Source organism: Oncorhynchus kisutch, linkage group LG4 (assembly GCF_002021735.2).
Source record: "Oncorhynchus kisutch isolate 150728-3 linkage group LG4, Okis_V2, whole genome shotgun sequence".
NCBI lineage: Eukaryota > Metazoa > Chordata > Actinopteri > Salmoniformes > Salmonidae > Oncorhynchus > Oncorhynchus kisutch.
Genome location: NC_034177.2, coordinates 39,083,371 through 39,104,088, shown reverse-complemented (window position 1 = coordinate 39,104,088; position 20,718 = coordinate 39,083,371). Strand labels below are relative to the sequence as shown.

Here is a 20,718-nt window from a genome sequence, read left to right as displayed (position 1 = left end):
TTGCCATAATTAATGTGGCTGGATAAAGAGTCGCCTTTTACGCACCAATTAGGCCAATGCGTAAATTAGTAAAGGCTATCAAGTGAAACGTATACATTCCTCTCTAGTTTTGTTTCTGCGTAATAGCCTACATTTAACGAGTAAACATGAGCCATATTAGCCTACGTTAGTTGTATGCGGGCATAACTGGACATCACCAAATATAACTCATAGTTTGCATATGCATATGAAGAATAAGAATAACGCGTCAAAAACTGGCACATTTGGATTCCAAACTGTGTAGCAATTTGCACTGATTTGACAATGGAGATACTCAATGGTTGTTAATAAGACATTTACAGAACGACTCCCAACCCCATGCACCTTACCAACACATGCGCACATACAAAAACCTTCGTTTTCATCGGGTTCTGTGATTGGACATACAACAACCTGCCACTGGAATGGCGTCACGGTGTGCAAAAATTGTCACCAGAGGATGCGCGCACGAAGTGAGTAGGCTAGAGCTCGGAGGACTAGGGAAGGAGACGGACTAGGGGGAGAAGACGGTGCGTATTAATGCAATGATAGGTCGGACAGATGAGGAGCGAGAGCGCGAGTTAACTAGACATAGCATACGCACGTGGAGGTAAAGATAGAACTGAAGACTGAAAAATGGGGATTCAAAAAATATAGTTCTTAATCTAGGACTTAAACACAAGTAAGCTATAGCGGCATCACTGCAAACAGACAGGGTATCTTAGATAAGGATGGATTGCACCTTTCAAGGAATCTGTTCTCTCGTCATGTCCATGGTCTGCCTGCTGCCTTGGATGTGTCTGGTTTGCTGGTGGTCACCTTTTACTTACAATTATCGGATTTTTGTTGTGCATTGGTTATAAATAGGCGTGCGCTTCTGGCATCGGGTACATTATAATATATTGGGGACATATGTTATTTATTTACATCGAATAGAAAAGTAGCCGACATTCTTGTCGGAAGTGTTATAACAATGTACTGTGCAATTTTTAGTAGACTAATAGATTAGAATACTGTGATTTTCCTATCCAGGCTATAGCCTTGCTTTTGATGTGAATATAGCCCTTGATTCAAAACTAGGTCATTGGCAAGAACTCTCAATAAAAGTGACCAGGCCTAGGGGCACACAAAGGCAACTCGACAATCATATTACTAGCGTTTGAATTATGGTCTATTATATAGCATAGTCCTTCTTTTCTATCTTGTATGTTTGTAAACGGGTCGGTGGTTTGTAAATCGGAACGTGCTTGAACTGAAGACAGCATGAGGGCCGAGTCCTACACGATATATTCGCCATATCATGCGTTATAGCCGCGCTATCTCAAATTCAGTTTCACGTCCAAGTCATCCTCTAAATATGCTAAACTTCTAAACAGTGACATATAGACAAATCATTCAGTCTTTAGAAATACTTTTCACTAAGTCTAATAGTGTTGTTGTTCTTAAAATACAAAACAAACAATGGTTCGCATTGCGACTAGGAAGAACTTGTGAGCCTAGGTCTGCTTTTGATTGTCTTTATTCACATTTAGTTAGTTTGATTACAGACAAGTAACTCTTAAGTTTGGTTGTTGTTCAGTAAATTGTATATTAATGGATAGAAGGAAAATAACTGTCCAAATGCAAACAAAATCAGTAGGCCCACACAACTAATAAGTAATTTAGTAAATAAAATGTAAGCTATTCACATCTCTTTGAGTCATATTGCCAATTTTCAGTGGAAGTTTAATAGTTTATTTCTGTGTAAGCATTGTCCATTAATATTAGCCTAATGAAATGTAACAAAGCACCTGTTGGAGAGGTCCTGTTGGCGCTATCCTCTCATGCCAATTAATCAACACTCGTAACATCACATTTACTGAATTACTTACTAAGAATATAATGATCATTTTCAAGATATAACGCAGGCTACATTACTAGACTATGATTTGATACTAGACACACCAGGAAATGTTTTTTCTGTCTCTGAGATAAATTAAAAGCTTTGACAAGGAAACATCTCCAAAATCTCCACAATGCTGTGGCGATATCTTCTAAATTAACATAAAACACTTGATTAATTTAATTCAGGCGACAGATCATTTATATATAGGCCCAACATAACCAAGTCCCATGCGCACATTATACAAACTGTCTTGATCGTAGAACAATAAATTAGCCACTTTGTTCGAACGGAGTTTGTTTGGATATATTTTTCCCCCTTCAATTGAAGGCAATCACATTTTTTTACTCACATCGAGTGTAACCCTATACGTTTTCTAGCCTACCTGTTGATGAACTTCCTAATAATGATTAGAAAACGAAATATAATCGAATGATAGGCCTATGCCTATCAATGATAAGGCCAATAAGTGTCGGCCTTTTTGTTGCCATCGCCTGAAAGATGGTGCTATATATTGTAATAACAGGCCTAACTGTATAAACGCCACTCACTTATAGTTTATTCAGGTCTATCTTGTCCTTATTGGTCCTTTAAAAATGAATTTGATGACTCGCTGTCAGTGTCCTGTCCTCACGCCACATGAACATCTCCGAATAGAATATATGGACATCTCTAGAATATAATAGAATATTTTCCTTACTTATTTTCGGCTGTCATTGGTAAAAGGACATTTAATATGGTAATAACAAATTTAAATCATATCTATCATTCCTTCCTCTCTCAAGGTGTCGGATGAAGCACGTCATCACTACCGCTCACCAATCGGTCATGAGTACGAGGCAGCAAGACAAAGTAGTCTACGAAAATGCATGTAAACCGGAGGTCGGTTTCTGTCTTTGGTTATCTAGCTGTATGAGTATTAAATACCTGTCATAAAGCTAGATAACCGAAAGTAGAAATTACTTCCACATTTACGGTCAGGTAGGAAATAAGGCCTAGGGTATACCTACAACTAATTAGGCCTTCTAACAAGTTTCGCCAAGTTCCACCTCAAAGGTAAGCAACACGTCATGTGGTTAATTGTAAAAACAATAAACTTCTTTGTTGTCAGAATGCTTGCAATGTAATTTGTTAGACATTATTGTGTTTTTAATATTTATGGTTACAAATATAATCAAACAAAATCAACAATTTATTTGAAATGGCTGCCTTTTTAATTTCAGTAAACAAAATATGAGCAGAAGTAAGCTTACTTTTATCCGAACTCTGACATCGTGAACATTCCTTAATGTATGCCCGCCTCGACTGGCTTGAGGACATTTGTTCGTTTTTCTAGGCCTTTTTGGCTGTTTCCTTTGTGGTAAGGGTGTGCGCTACTCTTATGACCATGTTTGTAGCCAAATAAGGACTACAGGCCTCTCTTTACATTTAAAACTTTTCGAATAAGGTAATCTAAGTAAATACCACGTTTTTGCCTTTTTGATAATGGCTAAGGCTGCCATAAAAGCTATTACAACAAGCACATGACTCGATTATATTTGTGAATATAGGCCTATGCTTATAAGGGCCCGATGTTGGTTTGTGGCATTAGTCGCAGTCACTGACGAGGTATGAATCTGTTTCGATGTGTTTGGATTAGTTTGTGTTCTCGGGGCGATTATCCACCGAGTCTGCCTACGCGGGAGCTATCCATTCAGCCCGTTCTAGAACATGGTGCTGAATGCAAAACAACTCGCTCTCTCTGGCTGCGTATTAAGTTAAACCGCCACGTTCAACCACCACCCTGCCAGCACTTTGCCATGGCCACGATTCACACCTTCTAACTTAAATTAATCTCTTACATTTTGGCCAAAAAATATTACAGTGTGCCTATTCCTTATTCAAGCCATTAGGAAAACGAAAAATTAAAGGATGTTTGAAAGAATAGCCAAATAAGAGTGTAGGCTAAACCTGCCAGTAAAGCACTACGTGTTCTATTTGAATATGCAATACACTAGAAATGCAACTAAATGTGAATGGTATAGGTAAGCCTACTCTAAGAATACACCCATAAGTAAGAAAAGCACTTGCAGACTGCAGTTACAATTGAAGTGTCTGAGACCTTGGGCGTAATTCTACCAATACATTGTGTCCTCTCAATAACAAGGGCAGGGACATCCAGGATACAGGGCCTGCACTTCTTAACTTTCTACTTCACCTACTTTGTGTGCTTTGGCCAGAGAATTAAGCAACTGAGATTGTAAAGCCTAGAGAGCACTAAAGTGAGATGAGTTTTCATTCATCCCTTTTAACTACCTACTGCAGCAGGCTCACTGTCAGGCCGGGCTAATTGCTTTGATTCAGATAGGGAGATTGGATGTATGTCAAAGTCCTAGTTCTTTTCCCTTGCATGCCTGGAACGTGCTTTCACTCAGTGTGGTCTTTACGGTACAGTCAGGGCATTTTGAACGCCATCACAAAGTCTTGCAATAATATAGATTTCCTTTGATTTCGTTAATTGTGGTGTTGTTAGCTTGGGTGGATGATGTAATAAGGATGACTTGCAGGAGAGGCGTGCATGTGTTATCCGTACTAGCTTTAAATCCTTTTTGCATCAGTCATCATGCACAGGTAATGGGTTAAGATATTGACCAACAGCATGCTGGGTTCTGCACATGTCAGTCACACACTGTTACTGTACATCTCCAGCTGTTTCAATGTAATGCATGAGTCAGACAACTCCTCAGGCAGCCTACAAAAAAAAAGCACATCTGTGTAAGTAGAGTGTGTATAGATGTATGTCATAAAATAATTCGATTAAAGCAGAATGGGTTTCTGTAGTGCTTTCTCCACAGGTGACTTGTTCACAACTTGGTGTGATCAAGGAGCACAAAAAGGGGACAGAATCACCGCAAAAAGAGAAATAGGAGGATGAAACTATCTGGAAATTGCCAACCCCTATCCCAACACCCCACCCCCTTCACCCACCAGCCTCTAATGTCATCTGTACTGCCAACAGGGAGACAAGAGAGGGGACAAAGACTGTGCTTGATCCCCGCCGGATGGGTGCTGAAAGAGGAGAGAAAGGAGCCATCTTGGGAGACGTTGCCGCGGTACCTAAAATGGCTGGGCTGGCACACGAGGTGAGTTGCATCATGGTCCTCTGTTGGGTACCAGAGGTGGGAGTGGGAATGGGGGTGAAAAATTGTTAGGGGGTGGTGAAGAGAGAGAGGGGGGGTATTCCCTATTTCCTCCCACATCACACATGGCCTTCTACTATTAATTAAAAGAGAAGGGGTTGGGGCAAGGAGAAGGAGGCAGGGGGCTGGGTGGCAAACAAAATGAATGAGCTGGCACCGATTGGAGGATTGCAGGAAGCCTTCTCTTGGCGGCTTTTTACTCTTTACAGTAGAGGAAGGAAGGCCTATTCCTCCCTCTCAAATAGGATATGCTATTCTGAGAAGACCGTGATTATGTTATATAATATTTTAAAGGAGCAGTGCAGTCAAAAACGTGATTTCCTTAAAAAATAAAGATATTTCCACACTATGACGTTAAAATAACACTCTGAAATTGTGAAAATATGATCATGGAATTTCAGCCTGTTCAGGTGGGATGGAATTTTTGGCCCACAGCATGACATCACAATCTGATCAGATCTGACCAATAAATCAAATCAAATCAAATGTATTTATATAGCCCTTCGAACATCAGCTGATATCTCAAAGTGCTGTACAGAAACCCAGCCTAAAACCCCAAACAGCAAGCAATGCAGGTGTAGAAGCACGGTGGCCAGGAAAAACTCCCTAGAAAGGCCAATACCTAGGAAGAAACCTAGAGAGGAACCAGGCTATGTGGGGTGGCCAGTCCTCTTCTGGCTGTGCCGGGTGGAGATTATAACAGAACATGGCCAAGATGTTCAAATGTTCATAAATGACCAGCATGGTCGAATAATAATAAGGCAGAACAGTTGAAACTGGAGCAGCAGCACAGTCAGGTGGAAGTTGAAACTGGAGCAGCAGCATGGCCAGGTGGACTGGGGACAGCAAGGAGTCATCATGTCAGGTAGTCCTGGCAATAACCAGTCCAATAACCAGTCCATCTTTTATATGCATATGGCTCCTCATTCTTTGAAGGGGTAAGTGAGGTAAATTTTAAAAACTCAGTCGGGGTCTCAATGAGTTAGAATAGTAGAATATGCAAGGTGCAAATTCTAAATTTCATTGTGCATCAACAGTTTTTCTCTAGTTATATCAGTCATTGATAACCAATTAATTAGCCCATGTTAGCAAAAAATGTTTTTGATTGCTAAGTTAATTTAACTGCCAGCTATCAAAACTTGTTATCATGGTCAAATTATCAGCCGGGGGGGCTCCCTATTTATTTTGTTAATCAGTCCCACTCAGATATCATATTAAAATCAAACATTCCTCTCCACCTCATGTCAAAATAAGTAGAATTGGATGAAATGTGTTGTAAAATTGCAAAATATTCTCTACACCCCATGGCAAAATGTGTAGGATTGCATGAAATTAACTCTTAAACTTAAAACATTTCTCTTCGCTGTCAAGAGGGGGGCCACTCGTCTGTCGCCCACATGATCAGACTGAGCATTTCAATGGCAAAAGGAGGCTCAGGAAAATAAAGTAGAAGAAATAGTTTGAGTTATTTACATGAACTAAACAGACATAGTGATTTATTAGACATATAGTGATGATTAAAAAAATGATATGAAAAAGACTACGGGCAGGGACATTTTGTTCTGAAAGGCTTAGTGCGCTCGGGAAGTAGTCTAGTGTGGGTTGTGTTGATGGTTGTCTTGCTTGATGCAAATAGTTTGCAACAAGGGATTTTGAATGGGGTTTCAAATGTTTCATTGATAATCTACTACAGATACCTGCTAAATAGATTTTTCTATAAGATTCATTCTTAACCTTATTTGTTTTTTTCTCATGGCGTTTTTGTTCAGATGAAGACTAATATAGTGCTCCAAATTATACAGTACAGTTGTAGTATCTTACTACATCAAACTCACATGTACCTACTGTGTAATTAAATGATGAATGATATGGAATAATTATTCAGATATTGTGTGAGATTATCAAACAAATTTCAAGGACAATTTACAAAGTTATGCTCATACTTGGCTGTTACTTGCCATTCCCAAATGATTAATTGATTCATATTCATCTATATTCATCTTTTTTAGAATCAAGTTTATGTATGTGGGGTGTGTGTGTGTGTGCGTGCATCTGTGTGAGCATACTCTACTGCCAAATTACTACCTAATTTCTGTATACTCTACTCCCAAATATTGATGATGAGACATGTAAGGGAGCTATTATAATCACAAAAACTGTAGAAATAGCATTGCCTACATTGCGCAACTGGCTTGATTTATGATTGAAGTGCACAGACAGAGATGGTCAGACATGCAAAACACACGCACAAACACACACAAGCACACACCAAAATCAGACTTAAGTCTGGTATAAATGCCACCCTGTGCCCCTGGCGGTTCCTACATCAACCTGAAATGGGGCTAGAGAGAGAGCGAGAGAGCGAAAAGCAGAGAGGCCAAGAGAGAGAGTCTGCGTTAAGGGCCAATGTGTGCAGCTGCAGCCTGCGTTCGTGTGTTAATGAACAGAGGCCTGCGTTTTCACATTATTATTCATCCCCACTCTCTCTCCCCCTCAAAGGCTGTTCACCCCCCCCCCCCCCCCCCCCCCCCCCCCCAAAAAAAAACTATCCCCACTATTGTGAGGGCTGGTGGTGAGGTGAGGCCTGGGCCTGGAGGGCCGGGGGGCAGGGTGGGAAAGGCCCTCCAGACTAGACTATGAGCAGATGCCACAGACATTAGAATGTTTTAACCGATCAGGAGAGTCTTGTGAGCGACTGGGTTTAATGTGTGTGTGGTGTGTGTTTTAATATGTGCATTTGATATGTTGATTGGATGTGTGAGGAGTGGTGGGTGGGGTTAGGTTCACACACTAGAGTGCCACCTGACTGGGTTCATTAGTCTATTCAGTCTGCTCTGCATGACTGAGAGGGACATTGCTGTGGACTGGGAAATACTTTGACAAACGTATAGGAGATTTGACTGCCGTTATACAGTATGTACGCTAACAATGTACACAATATACACAAGCTGGCAAAGGGATATGATAGAAATATAAGTCGCATTACAGGTGAAATGTTACTCATCACTATTAGTATTTTATGTTCTGGATTGTTTTGTTGTTGCTTTAGTGGTAAAATAGATTTAAGTCTGAGTTTGTCTGAGATAAAAAAAAAGGCAGGGGGTGTTCCAGTGTTATCAGTGGATCTGACGTGTTTCCTCTCTGCCAAGCTCTCCTCCTCTACCTCATTTTTCTCTATTTATCTCTGGGGTGCATGGAGCAGGTTCCACAGAGGAACCAGGTATAGATAGAGAAAACGCACTGAGACCACTGGATGTATCAGAGGGAATCTAATGGTATAGTAGTTCATTTAGTTGAAGTAGATGAAAAGTGATGTATTGAATGACTGAGTACTTTCAGCGGACCTGCAAGGTGTGTTGAAACAGCTGACTCATCATCCATCTCCTTCATCATGCAGGTTTAATGAATGTCTAATTTATATTTACAAAGCTGGTTTCCCAGAACAGCATTATGACTAGTCCTGGACTAAAAGGAACTAGTAGAGATTCTCCATTGAGTATGATTTTCAGTCCAGGAATAGACGTAATCTAGGTCCAGGAAACAGGGCCCATAAAGTATTACCCTTCTTATTCAGATGAATGATGCGCACAGCTCTTTATATACTGTAACTGTGTTAGGCCTGTCTCTCTTATATACTGCATATGTGAAACTATGATAAAGGGGACAGAAAGAGTGAGAGAATTCACTCAGATGACACTTCATCGCTTTTCTATAAGACTGTGTTATAGCAAACAAAGAGAGGAAGAAAATATGTCTGACAGACAATCTGCTTTTGAACAGACTAAAAACAGCTATAGAACGCCACTTTGAAATGTCGACAGTTGCTCATCGAAAAGAGGTAAAAGACAGATTGGTGGAAAGGAGAGGAAAGAGAGGGGCAGGGAGAGGCTGAAGGATGCTAAGAGGGAGGAGGAGAGAGACACATGATAGTGTGTATAGTGGCCATGTTTCTTTCCCTCCGCCTCCCTGCGTGGACCAGAAGCTACTGTAAGCAGAGGAACAGCGAGGCGCAAGCTCAATCAAAAGACCTGTATGCGTTTAATTGCATGTCAGTAATGGAGAATTAGGGGGAGTTATTGAGGGTGTGTCTGTGTGTCTGTGTGTGTGGTGGGATGGGATGGGGTGGGGGGGGGGGGTCAGCTCTATGTGACAGATGCTACAGTCGTCGGCACAGTGGCCAAAGAGAGTCAGCGACCGAGGCAGATTTGTGAGGCAATCTAAATGTATTCATGGTCACTATACTAGCATTTAAAGGAGACAGGTTTTTCTTTCAAGTACTGGATGCATGCATTCAAAAGGTATTTAGACCCCCACCCAGCCTCAGTACTGTCCAGGCACATCTGTTCAGTGTTCACAGACAAACAATGTTCCCCTGTGTGTTTTCTTTAATGAGTCACTAAGCCATATTTGCATTTAGGAAAGAACACAGTTAGTTCATATAAAATACATTCTGTTCTACAGTTCCAGATCATGGGAATTTGGTATAGAAGTAAAACATAAACTTCTATCTGAACAGAAAATCGACTATAACAGAAAATACCAAAGTGATCCAAAACATGTCAAATGTGGTATAGTTTGAGAGTTGACCTATGAACTGTAGTGATTTCATTATAACACATCAGTATTGAGGTGTGTAAGGAGGAATACTTTAATTTTAAACCCCAGCTTTCAATCAAAATGGTGGCCATGTCCAATCAGTGATTGGTCAGAGAGGTCAGTGGCACTAAGACATGGTTTAAGAACAATTTGGGATCATAGTTTCCGCAAGATTACCCCTCCCGTGTATGGATACATCAGCCAAAGTTTTCCTTTAATCTCTGAACAAACGTAATTTACATATAGGGCCCTCAAACTCAACTCTGGACCTCGAAGCCAGTTCCACTACATTTTTTAATTAGAGACTGATTTAGACCTGGGACACCAAATGGGTGCAATTCATTATCAGGTAGAACCAAAAACCAGCTGGCTCCGGACCTCGTAGGGTAAGAGTTGAATGCTCCTGATATAGGGGAGCGACTGTATATGTTTTGGTGACCGCCACAGATGACTGTGTGTGTCCTGAAAAGGAAAGGAAGAAATGAGAGATATTGTAGCCTTGCATTAATTGAATCGTAGTACTGTTGTTTGAGCGTTTAGGATAAAGTATTATTTAATGTTTGGAGGTATTTCAGTGAGGGAGAGTCATACCATAAACTCATCTTGTGTGTTCCCACAGTTCCCATTCTGTACTTGAGTAATGTAGCCCACAAACAGTTAATGAAATAAGTACATCTCCCAAGTTACCTCTCTGGATTCACCTCTCGCTGTGTGGATAGTATTAATGTTTTAATGGCTCACTGTGATATATATTAAGCCTGGCTCACGTGTGTGTGTGTGTGTGTGTGTGTGTGTGTGTGTGTGTGTGTGTGTGTGTGTGTGTGTGTGTGTGTGGAGTCCAATGTGGGTCAGGCTGGCCTCATCAGGGCTCCCTAATACAACTCTGGCCGGTAGTAATCTAGCACAAAGCCTTGTCTTTAAGTATCTTATAGAGGAATACACAGGAGAAGTTTCCACATCCAGGGCTTTTCAGATTATGTCTGTCTGCCCCCAGAGTCCCGGAGCAGGGATCTTCTGTGCTCTAATGAAAGTAGAGGAGAATTAGGTGACTGAGCTTTTAATACAGTACTCATATTATAATCACACTAGGGGAAGATGGAGTTTGGAGGTGGGGTGGTGGGAGGTCTTGAGAGTGACCTGTTTCTTTCTTTGCATGTTCTTAATCTGATTGAAGATGTACAGCTACTGTATAGTACTATCTATAGTTCTGTAATGATTGTGTCGATCCCTCAGAAATACGGCAGATTTGCAAGTGAGGAACACTTACTTAGGAAGAGGAGTCTCAGTTTCAGTGTTAAGTATAGCACTGTATAGATGTGTAGCTCTCAGTCCTTGCTGATACTGCATACTGGTTCCTTCTCCATTTTGATCATTGTGCTACTGATTCTAGATTATTATCTGATTTGGATCATTATTTGACAGATCAAATATCCACGTCTGGTCAGGTGATGCAATGTGCATGCTTTTTTGTTTCAACGTATTCTTGTAGTATAGGTCAAGTTTGTCAAGCTCAAGTTCATGGCTGCCAAGCTGTCTGGTCTCTGGCCAGTGGGAGAGGTGGTCTTGGAGGTGGTGGGGTGGGGGGGTGCCCTTTGACCCCTGTGGAGGTTGCTAAGGAAGGGAAGGCAGCTGGCTCAGCAATGCACCCGTGAAAAGGCCAAGCTGTCAGAGCTGTCTAAATGGGTGGGAGTAGGCTGCACATCAGCCCCCCCCAATACACACACACACACAAACGCACACTCACAGAAGGCACAGGACCAGAGCTTTGGAATGTCAGCTCTGAGGGAAGGACTGCTTTATGTTCATCAGACACGTCCTTACCATAACTCCAGTCTACCCTCCCACCACTTCCACCCCAACTTCAGACACACAGTCTAGTCCCCCATAAGCACACAGTCTTCCCCCAAACCCCAAATACTCAGTCTACACTCCATAGCTCCAGTCTGGCCCCTCCCTCAGTCTACCCCTCTGTAGATCTGTGTAGGGTACCCCCCCACACATTTGATCCCTGTCTAGACTCAGCACCCTCACCCTATAGAAGAGAATTCATACATCCTCCACCCTGTAATCTAACTTTTCCCTCTGCCACTCACTGCATAATATTTGCCTACGTATATTTGAGGTAGTATGCTTCTGTTGTATTGTATTATATTGTTGTGTTGAATTGAGAAGTATTTGGATGGCATAAAACTCTAGTGTTACAGAACCACCTTATGGATGTGGTAATACCAGCCAGAGAGAATATTCACTTTTCAGTGTAAAATAACTGGTATGTCAGTCTATTTGTTTGAGTGTTTGTGTTTGTGAGTCTGTGTGTGTGTGTGTGTTTTTCTGTAAGTGCATGTACAGGCTTTTTGCGTATGTATTTCTACACCTCTCTCTGTTTGTATGCGAGTGTGTTCCCCTTCAGGGGAGGGGTCTGGCGAATAAAAGGGCCTCTATTTGCATATGCTGCATGCTGTCTGACGAGAGGGAGCAGTCAAAAAATATATCAGAGGTGGACAAAGAGAGCAAGGACAAACCCTGCATTGTGGGGTTGGAGACAGAAAGGGACTGTTTGAATGGGGGAGTGGGTGAACATTGACAGAGAAAGAGTCTGGGCCGGCTCCCTGAAGTGATTAAAGCCTACAGAGCTCCATGTATACAGAGTTAAAATGGAGAGGAACAACATGCAGTACAGTGCATGCAGGGCCTATTTGCAGAAAGGGGGGGAAATACTGTTTGCGTTTCAGTGCATTTCAGTTTGCATTTCAGATTTGAATAAATGTCTGGAAGTGTCTAAAAGGAATAAAAGATAAAGATAAATTATGTTTATGTAGCGTAAATAAGGAGGTTGCTATCATGTTGACCAAGGATCTGGTTTTGTTATGGGTTGTGTAAGTGTTTTGGGTAGGCAGTAAAATGCATTTAAAATACAATCCCGTAGGTTGTCTTTCTTCTTAATTAAGCATCTGAGCTTGCTATTAGCTTGCCAATATGGAATCTATTCCAGATATTGTTGTTCATAATGCTGTTTGTTTGTCAGATATGTGTGGGCTGCAGTTCTATTAAATGGGTTACAGTAGGCTGCAGTACTGTTAAATGGGTGAGAGTGGGCTGCAGTTCTGTTAAATGGGTGAGAGTGGGCTGCAGTACTGTTAAATGGGTGAGATTGGGCTGCAATTCTGTTAAATGGGTGAAAGTGGGCTGCAGTACTGTTAAATGGGTGAGAGTGGGCTGCAGTACTGTTAAATGGGTGAGAGTGGGCTGCAGTACTGTTAAATGGGTGAGAGTGGGCTGCAGTTCTGTTAAATGGGTTAGAATGTCCTGCAGTTCTGTTAAATGGGTGAGAGTGGGCTGCAGTACTGTTAAATGGGTGAGAGTGGGCTGCAGTTATGTTAAATGGGTGAGAGTGGGCTGCAGTTATGTTAAATGGGTGAGAGTGGGCTGCAGTTATGTTAAATGGGTGAGAGTGGGCTGCAGTACTGTTAAATTGGTGGGTTCAATGTCTGGTTTTGGAGGACAAGGTAGTCTGAAGAAGTGAGTGGAATCAAAAAAAGTTTTTGTTTTGGGTCTCTTTGTACTATTCTCCTTTTTTGTGAAAAATGTGTGCATTATATACACTACATGACCAAAAGTAAAAAATAAAAAAACTCATTCTAAACTTGTGGCCATTTATATGGAGCTGGTCCCCCCTTTTCTGCTATAAGAGCCTCCAGTCTTCTGGGAAGGCTTTCCACTAGATGTTGGAACATTGCTGCAGGGACTTGCTTTCACTTACCCACAAAAGCATTCATGAGCATGAATGATTTTGGGCAATTAGGCCTGGCTCACAGTCGGCATTCCAATTCAACCCAAAGGTGTTAAATGGAGTTGAGGTCAGGGCTCTGTGCAGGCCAGTCAAGTTCTTCTACACCGATCTTGACAAATCATTTCTGTATGGACCTCGCTTTCTGCACGGGGGCATTGTCATGCTGAAACAGGATAGGGCCATCTCCAAACTGTTCCACAAAGTTGAAGCACAGAATAGTCTAGAATGTCATTGTATGCTCTAGTATTAAGATTTCCCTTCACTGGAACTAAGGAGCCTAGCTGAACCATAAAAAACAGCCCCACACCATTATTCCTCCTCCACCAAACTTTACAGTTGGCACTATGCATTCGGGCAGATAGCGTTCTCCTGGCTACCACCAAACCCAGAGTCGTTCCTCGGACTGCCAGATGGTGAAGCGTGATTCATCACTCGAGAGAATGCGTTTCCACTGCCCCAGGGTCCAATGGTGGCACGCTTTACACCACCCCAGCTGCCGCTTGGCATTGCGCATGGTGATCTTAGGTTTGTGTGCGGCTGCTCAGCCTTGGAAACCCATTTCATGAAGCTCCCGACGAACAGTTATTGTACTGACTTTGCATCCAGAGGCAGTTTGGAACTCGGTAATGAGTGTTGCAACCAAGGACAAATTATTTTTACGCACTTCTTGCTTCAGCACTCGGCAGTCTCGTTGAGTGAGTTGTGTGGCCTACCACTTCACGGCTGAGCCTTTGTTGCTCCTAGACGTTTCCACTTCACAATAACAGCACTTACAGTTGACCGGGGCAGCTCTAGCAGGGCAGAAATTTGACAAACTGACTTGTTGGAAAGGTGGCATCTTATGACAGTGCCATGTTGAAAGTCACTGAGCTCTTCAGTAAGGCCATTCTACTGCCAATGTTTCTCTATGGGGATTGCATGGCTGTGTGCTCGATTTTATCCACCTGTCAGCAACTGGTGTAGCTTAAATAGCCAAATCATCTAATTTGAAGGGGTGTCCAAATACTTTTTTATACACAGTACCCGTCAAAAGTTTGGACACATCTACTCATTCAAGGGTTATTCTTTTTTTAAACTATTTTCTACATTGTAGAATAATAGTGCAGACATAACAACACGCAGTCAGTCAGGAAAGCTAAGGCCAGCTTCTTCAGGCAGAAGTTTGCATCCTGTAGCTCCAACTCCAAAAAGTTCTGGGACACTGTGAAGTCCATGGAGAACAAGAGCACCTCCTCCCAGCTGCCCACTGCACTGAGGCTAGGTAACACGGTCACCACTGATAAATCCATGATTATCGAAAACTTCAATAAGCATTTCTCAACGGCTGGCCATGCCTTCCGCCTGGCTACTTCAACCTCGGCCAACAGCTCCGCCCCCCCCGCAGCTCCTCACCCAAGCCTCTCCAGGTTCTCCTTTACCCAAATCCAGATAGCAGATGTTCTGAAAGAGCTGCAAAACCTGGACCCGTACAAATCAGCTGGGCTTGACAATCTGGACCCTCTATTTCTGAAACTATCTGCCACCATTGTCGCAACCCCTATTACCAGCCTGTTCAACCTCTCTTTCATATCGTCTGAGATCCCCAAGGATTGGAAAGCTGCCGCAGTCATCCCCCTCTTCAAAGGGGGAGACACCCTGGACCCAAACTGTTACAGACCTATATCCATCCTGCCCTGCCTATCTAAGGTCTTCGAAAGCCAAGTCAACAAACAGGTCACTGACCATCTCGAATCCCACCGTACCTTCTCCGCTGTGCAATCTGGTTTCCGAGCCGGTCATGGGTGCACCTCAGCCACACTCAAGGTACTAAACAATATCATAACCGCCATCGATAAAAGACAGTACTGTGCAGCCGTCTTCATCGACCTTGCCAAGGCTTTCGACTCTGTCAATCACCATATTCTTATCGGCAGACTCAGGAGCCTCGGTTTTTCGGATGACTGCCTAGCCTGGTTCACCAATTACTTTGCAGACAGAGTTCAGTGTGTCAAATCGGAGGGCATGCTGTCCGGTCCTCTGGCAGTCTCTATGGGGGTGCCACAGGGTTCAATTCTCGGGCCGACTCTTTTCTCTGTGTATATCAATGATGTTGCTCTTGCTGCGGGCGATTCCCTGATCCACCTCTACGCAGACGACACCATTCTATATACTTTCGGCCCGTCTTTGGACACTGTGCTATCTAACCTCCAAACAAGCTTCAATGCCATACAACACTCCTTCCGTGGCCTCCAACTGCTCTTAAACGCTAGTAAAACCAAATGCAAGCTTTTCAACCGGTCGCTGCCTGCACCCGCATGCCCGACTAGCATCACCACCCTGGATGGTTTCGACCTAGAATATGTGGACGTCTATAAGTACCTAGGTGTCTGGCTAGACTGCAAACTCTCCTTCCAGACTCATATCAAACATCTCCAATCGAAAAATCAAATCAAGAGTCGGCTTTCTATTCCGCAACAAAGCCTCCTTCACTCACGCCGCCAAGCTTACCCTAGTAAAACTGACTATCCTACCGATCCTCGACTTCGGCGATGTCATCTACAAAATGGCTTCCAACACTCTACTCAGCAAACTGGATGCAGTCTATCACAGTGCCATCCGTTTTGTCACTAAAGCACCTTATACCACCCACCACTGCGACTTGTATGCTCTAGTCGGCTGGCCCTCGCTACATATTCGTCGCCAGACCCACTGGCTCCAGGTCATCTACAAGTCCATGCTAGGTAAAGCTCCGCCTTATCTCAGCTCACTGGTCACGATGGCAACACCCATCCGTAGCACGCGCTCCAGCAGGTGTATCTCACTGATCATCCCTAAAGCCAACACCTCATTTGGCCGCCTTTCGTTCCAGTACTCTGCTGCCTGTGACTGGAACGAATTGCAAAAATCGCTGAAGTTGGAGACTCTTATCTCCCTCACCAACTTCAAACATCAGCTATCTGAGCAGCTAACCGATCGCTGCAGCTGTACATAGTCTATTGGTAAATAGCCCACCCTTTTTCACCTACCTCATCCCCATACTGTTTTTATTTATTTACTTTTCTGCTCTTTTGCACACCAATATCTCTACCTGTACATGACCATCTGATCATTCATCACTCCAGTGCTAATCTGCAAAATTTTAATTATTTGCCTACCTCCTCATGCCTTTTGCACACATTGTATATAGACTCCCCCTTTGTTTTCTACTGTGTTATTGACTTGTTAATTGTTTACTCCATGTGTAACTCTTTGTTGTCTGCTCACACTGCTATGCTTTATCTTGGCCAGGTCGCAGTTGCAAATGAGAACTTGTTCTCAACTAGCCTACCTGGTTAAATAAAGGTGAAATAAAATTTTAAAAAATGAAATAACACATATGGAATCATGTAGCAACCAAAAATGTTAAAGTGTTAAATGAAAATATATTTTAGATTTTAGATTCTTCAAAGTAGCCACCCTGTCCTTGATGACAGCTTTGCACACTCTTGGCATTCTCTCAACCAGCTTCATGAGGAATGCTTTTCCAACAGTCTTGAAGGGGTTCCCACATATACTGAGCACTTGTTGGCTGCTTTTCCTTCACTCATCCCAAACCATCTCAATTGGGTTGAGGTCAGGTGATTGTGGAGGCCAGGTCATCTGATGCAGCACTCCATCACTCTCTTTCTTGGTCCAATAGCCCTTACATCTTGGCCATGTTCTGTTATAATTTCCACCCGGCACAGCCAGAAGAGGACTGGCCACCCCACATATGCTCTCTTTAATTCTCTCTTTCTTTCTCTCTCTCGGAGGACCTGAGCCCTAGGACCATGCCCCAGACTACCTGACATGATGACTCCTTGCTGTCTCCAGTCCACCTGACCGTGCTGCTGCTCCAGTTTCAACTGTTCTGCCTTAATTATTATTCGACCATGCTGGTCATTTATGAACATTTGAACATCTTGGCCATGTTCTGTTTTAATCTCCACCCGGCACAGCCAGAAGAGGACTGGCCACCCCACATAGCCTGGTTCCTCTCTAGGTTTCTTCCTAGGTTTTGGCCTTTCTAGGGAGTTTTTCCTAGCCACCGTGCTTCTACACCTGCATTGCTTGCTGTTTGGGGTTTTAGGCTGGGTTTCTGTACAGCACTTTGCGATATCAGCTGATGTACGAAGGGCTATATAAATACATTTGATTTGATTTGATTTGATTTACACAGCCCGGTGGTGTGTTTTGGGTAATTGTCCTGTTGAAAAACAAATGATAGTCCCGCTAAGCCCAAACCAGATGGGATGGCGTATCGCTGCAGAATGCTGTGGTAGCTGGTTAAGTGTACCTTGAATTCTAAATAAATCACTGACAGTGTCACCAGCAAAGCACCCCACACCATCACACCTCCTCCTCCTCCTCCTCTTCCATGATTCACGGTGGGAACCACACATGCGGAGATCCATTTACCTACTTTGTGCCAAATTTGGACTCATCAGACTAAAGGACAGATTTCCACCGGTCTTATGTCCATTGCTCGTGTTTCTTGGCCCAAGCAAGTCTCTTCTTATTGGTGTCCTTTAGTAGGGGTTTCTTTGCAGCAATTTAACCATGAAGGCCTGATTCACGCAGTCTCCTCTGAACTGTTGATGTTGAGATGTGTCTGTTACTTGAACTCGGTGAAGCATTTATTTGGGCTGCAATCTAAGGTGCATTTAACTCTGCAGCAGAGGTATTTCTGGGTCATCCTTTCCTGTTCCTCATGAGAGCCAGTTTAATCATAGTGCTTGATGGTTTTTGCGACTGCACTTGATGAAACTTTCAAAGTTCTTGAAATGTTCTTAAAGTAATGATGGACTGATGGACTGTTGTTTCTCTTAGGCAGAGCAACCAAACGGTGGCAGGGTAGCCTAGTGGTTAGAGTGTTGGACTAGTAAGACTAGTAACCGAAAGGTTGCACGTTCAAATCCCCGAGCTGACAAGGTACAAATCTGTTGTTCTGCCCCTGAACAAGGCAGTTAACTGTTCCTGTTCCTAGGCCATCATTGAAAATAACAATTTGTTCTTAACTGACTTGCTTAGTTAAATAAAGATAAAATGAGCTTATTTGAGCTGTTCTTGCTATAATATGGACTTGATCTTTTACCAAATAGGGCTATTTTCTATATACCACCCCTACCTTGTAACAACACAACTGATTGGCTCAAACACATTAAGAAGGAAAGGAATTCCACAAGGTAACTTTTAACAAGGCGCACCTGCTAATTGAAATGTATTCCAGGTGACTACATCATGAAGCTGGTTGAGAGAATCCTAAAAGTGTGCAATGCTGTCATTAAGGCAAAGGATGGCTACTTTGAAGAATCTCAAATATAAAACATTTTTTGATTAGATTGACACTTTTTTGGTTACTACATGATTCCATATGTGTTATTTCATAGTTTTGATGTCTTCACTATTATTCTACAATGTAGAAAAATAGTAAAAATAGAGAAAAATCCTTGAATGAGTAGGTTTGTTCAAACTTTTGACTTTTACTGTATAGTGTATGTGCGTGTTCTTAATAATTATTTCTGTCATATTCTCAGGTCTGGATATGGAGTCGTCAGGATTCTGCATACCCTATTGGGGATCCTGGTATGGACCAAACAACCATTAGACAGTTAAAACCATCTCTGTCACTGTCATAGTCAGTTTATACATCTGGCATGAGGAGCTACAGTAGCCCACACTGTTCACAGAACCAGAGGACCACAACAAGCTAGAGGGAAGACTATGGAAGATTATGCAAGAGGATGCTTAAAATATACTTTGGCAAAAATCACAAGAGACTAGAAAATACTGTAGAAATCTGATATTTTTTCATGGAATACATTCACACATTCACTCTTCCTTGAATTTGTTGTTCTTTCACTGATTCAATTAAATAATATTAATGAAAAACATAAACACACTTATGTTCTCAAGTCACAAGTGACATTCAAACTGCTGTGTGTGTGTGTGTGTGTGTGTGTGTGTGTGTGTGTGTGTGTGTGTGTGTGTGTGTGTGTGTGTGTGTGTGTGTGTGTGTGTGTGTGTGTGTGTGTGTGTGTGTGTGTGTGTGCGTGCGTGCGTGCGCGTGCATGTGTGGCATTGCTCTTTACAAACCCTGAAGAAAGTGATTCCACATTGTTGTCAATTAAATGATGTACAATGATCATTTGTGTCTTGCTTCATGTTCATCAATTTTTTAAGGGATAGTAAATGTGGAGAACCAAAAGAACACTTTGGGTGGGGAGTGGGCCTAAGGACACCTGCCTCAAACTAGAATGAGAAAAGTAGCACAGGGGTATGGGTGATTAAAACCATTTTAATATAGGCTACCATGCTGAGAGAAACCCACCTCTTTGGAGCTGGCCATAGTGCAAAGCAAACTATTTATCATTTAATCCTCTTGTATCAGTACCTTGGACAGCACCATGGGTTGGGATACAGCTCCCACTTTTTCATATAACAAACTAATTTATGCAGGTGGGAGTGAGAAACAATGGTGGCCTCAGGAACATAAAATGTACGTCAATTAGTAAATATAATACAATCGAATATTCCCATATTTAACGCAGTTATTTCTGAAGTAGGTTAAATCTGAAGTTAGACTTGTTTTGATGGAGTTGTTTAAACTATTAGAGGCTATTCCTAATTCCAGACTTGACAGACTTGATTAGTGACTCCATTTTCTGACACCAAATCAGGTTTAGGATTATACAGTGTAGGTCTGATTTGATGGAACGAACATTGACTCCAATATCTCACCCTTGACCTCAATCAGTGTCCATCCTGATGACCAAAGTCAACAACAGATGGACAGAAGTAAGATCAAGAAGGGATTATTCAGTCTTTGTGTAGTTATAATCAAAACATGTTTGATGTGACAGACAAAAAGTAGTAAATATAACTAAATTAATGCTTATCATTGGTATTGATGCTAACACTTACAAAGTTGTCAAGGAAATTGTTTAATTCATGCTGGAAAACAGTCCTGTTTTGGTGGAGTGAAAAGACTGACACAATGAAATGTAATAGAATTACAGAACAGTAATACACTGTTATAAACTATTATTATTATTTATATTTTGCATTAACAAAAAATAAAATGTTTAAAATTGATAAATCATATGGTGTTTTCTTGCAACCCCAAAGACAGAATGTACACAATTGTGCAAGTAGTCTTACAAATTGTGCGTTGGCTGTGATATTTCACATGCATTTTACATTAAAATATTTCCTGAAATATAAGGCAGCAAGCTCTCTTCATCATGAATATTGTG

At 42.1% G+C, this 20,718-nt stretch overlaps 1 long non-coding RNA gene across 2 annotated transcripts; it reads left to right on the top strand.

The window, feature by feature from the left end:
• Positions 1 to 477: 477 nt before the first annotated feature.
• Positions 478 to 19,607, top strand: LOC109889509 (uncharacterized). Of its 2 annotated transcripts, none has more exons than XR_002255291.2 (3): positions 478 to 548; positions 4,899 to 5,022; positions 19,000 to 19,607. It is a non-coding gene; the product is annotated as an uncharacterized LOC109889509 (long non-coding RNA). The 2 variants fall into 2 exon arrangements; XR_002255292.2 differs by lacking the exon at positions 478 to 548 and adding an exon at positions 2,702 to 2,956.
• Positions 19,608 to 20,718: the final 1,111 nt, after the last annotated feature.